This window comes from Crocuta crocuta, unplaced genomic scaffold (genome assembly GCF_008692635.1).
Source record: "Crocuta crocuta isolate KB4526 unplaced genomic scaffold, BGI_CrCroc_1.0 scaffold27, whole genome shotgun sequence".
In the NCBI taxonomy this organism is placed as follows: domain Eukaryota; kingdom Metazoa; phylum Chordata; class Mammalia; order Carnivora; family Hyaenidae; genus Crocuta; species Crocuta crocuta.
This window is the reverse complement of record NW_027532250.1, coordinates 5,866,143-5,869,333: the sequence shown is the minus strand read 5'-3', so window position 1 is coordinate 5,869,333 and position 3,191 is coordinate 5,866,143.

The following is a 3,191-nucleotide window of genomic DNA, read 5'->3' as shown; positions in this document are numbered from 1 at the left end:
CATCCATGCATCCATGCATCCATGCATCCATCCATCCATCCACCCATCCACGCATCCATCCATCTATGCAACCATCCATCCATCCATCCATCCATCCATGCATGCATCCATCCATCCATCCATGCATCCATGCATCCATACATCCATCCACCCATCCACCCATCCATGCATCCATCCAACCATCCACCCATCCACCCAACCACCCACCCATCCATCCATCCACCCATCCACCCACCCATCCACCCATCCATCTATCCATGCATCCATCCATGCATGCATCATCTGTCCAATGAGATGATTACTTCAGCTAAAAGCAGCCTGCCCCAAACAGCAGGAATAACTACTAAGCCCAAATAACTTGGCAGCGATACCTTCCGATAAGAAAAAGGAACCCAGCTTTAGGTGCATCCACACCTAGCACGTAAGCCCACAAAAAACAGACAAGGGGCGTGTAAAAGAGATACATGAGGACACTCAGCACCACACTGTGAGAAAGGCTGGCAACAACCTCACCATTAACAGGAGCGCAGGAGATTTTTCTCGGCCACTTAACTGCCTAGTTCCTCCATTTTCCCTGTAGAACAGGATATTCAGAATACTTATTGGTCAATGACAAACACAAAATAAATAAATGGTCAGACAGGGTTTAGAACTAGGCTGGGCACAGGCTACATGCTCAATACTTACAGCTATTATTGTTATTACCAAACGGCAGAAATCAACTTCTTAAATATTTATTTTTGAGAGAGAAATAATAATAATTATTATTTCATGTGTGTGAGTGGGGAAGAGTTAGAAAGAGGAGACAGCAGATTCGAAGTGGGCTCCCTGCTGACAGCACAGAGCCTGACGCGGGGCTCGAACTCACGAACCGTGAGATCATGACCTGAGCTAAAGTCAGACTCTTAATCAACTAAGCCACCCAGGTGCCCCTACACAGCAACATATTTTTAAAAACTGTTTATTTGTTTATTTTGAGAGAGAAAGAGAACTAGCCGGGGGAAGGGCAGAGAGAGGCGGGGCTCAATCTCATGACCAGGAGATCAAGACCCCAGGTAAAACCAAAACCCGGGTGATTAACCGACTAAGCCACCCAGGCGCCCTGAAATCAACATATTTCTTAAATAGACTGAATTTGAAACATATTCCTGAAACATCCCTATTTCCAGTTCAGCGAAAAAACCCCATAAGAGTCACAAATGGCAGATTACGTAGAAAATGGTGAATCACATTTGTGTTTTTCAACCAAGATTATGTCTCATAATAGGTTTGTTTGTAGATGAAGCACTTCAGGGAAGATAGGCAAGAACTGGTGATCTATAAAAATGTTTCTGTCCAGACTCTAGAGAGTTAATGTGAAAACTCAGCACAGATATCTATGTTCTTTTAAAGATGTCTGTTGCCGTCCAACACATTTCATTCATAGCTTATGACACATACAGAGAAGGAACAATTTGAGTCCAATACAGCCCAGTTTTAAACTAATGGGTTTAATTAATTTATGCTTTGAACCGGTAACTAAGAAGCACTAATAATAACATGTTTTAGGGAAAAACCATACTGAATTCTACTCCTGAGATCAATATTGCACTGTATGTTGACTACTTAAAACGTAAATTTTAAAAAAGGAGGGAAAAGAACACAAAGAAAAAGCATAGCTTTGCTGGTGAAAAAAATTTAAGTCTGCCAACGATCGATGAATCGTGAACATTTATAAAATGTGGCCCATTTCTGGAATTGAAACCTATGAACCTTTGAAGTTCATTTTTTATATTTTTAAATTTGTTTTATATTTTTACCTTTTTCAAGTGCATTTTCAGTGATCTTCAGCACCCAATGCCAGGTACCCATTAATGACGGAAAATTAAGGATAATGGTTTTGTATAAGAAACTATAAGGTGGATTACAAGCTGATATTCAATTAGGCAGCTCTCGCTTAAATGCCTTGTTTNTTTTCTCTTTCTTTTTCTTTTTTTTATTTCTAGGAGAGAGAGAGACAGCGTGAGCAGGGGAGGGTCAGAAAGAGAGGGAGTCACAGACTCTGAAACAGGCTCCAGGCTCTGAGCTGGCAGTCAGCACAGAGCCCGACGCGGGGCTCGAACCCACGAACCGTGAGATCATGACCCAAGCACAAGTCGGACGCTTAACCGACTAAGCCACCCAGGCGCCCCTTAAATGCCTTGTTTAATACAAATAACGCAACTACAGAAATTAGAGGAAACTTGTGTAAAATGATGTTTTCCATGGTTTTGTTGTCGTAGTATTTGCTCATCCTCATTCATCATTGCCTTGTGCTTGTTAGATATTCGTGTGTGTGTGTGCGTGTGTAAAATCCAGGTCATTGTACCAACGCAACGATTTCTGGGCTCATCTGAGTGCTTACTGTGTTCCCGTAGATCTCTCTTTCCCCCACCATATTATGCTCCTTTTCTGAAATGTCGTTTGAACGCTGTTCATTGTAAAGTTATCTAATGAAAAAATGCCTGTGGAGGTGACTTACAAGCCATTTGGCTCCCTCCTGCCAGGGGAGGAAAAGAATAACACTGAGCAAGGCTGAAGGTTTTTATTACCACGTCATAAATGAGCAAATGGCACTGGCAATACAAAGCAACTCCGAGGACCCTGGAAAAAGGAAGCTGCATTGGGGGGGGGGGCATCCAGTGACAAAATGGATTTTTATTAACCTCCTGGTCCAAAATCTCTTTTCCTATTTTTTTGGCCTCATTTACTTGACAACATCGTAATGCTGTAAAAACAGCCGAACAGGAAGCTGATAACCATTGCAAACCGCAAGCCCCCCCCACCACCTCCCCTTATGAAAAGCACTGGAGAGTCTGAATGGCAGATGCACTTAGAATTGTAAACAGGTCTGCAAACACACATGCATTTCCCCTCACAGGCCCCGCCTGCTTTGGGTCTTCTTTAGAGGATATTGCTTTCCAAGAATAACACAGCCTGTCTGCCAAAGCGTTAATTCTCACAAAGTTTTCATATTTGGGTCATAAACATCTTTCACGACGCTGGTAAAATGGCCAAGGTGTTTATGAGCTGCAAGAAATATTTATGCCAAATGCATAAAAACAGAAATGGAACGGGTGCACATCAAACTGGATAAGCTGCACTGGCCTGGAGGAAGGGAAGGGGGAAGGGAAGGAAAGGGGGAGGGGCGGGGGCGGGGCCAGAAAGTTTTC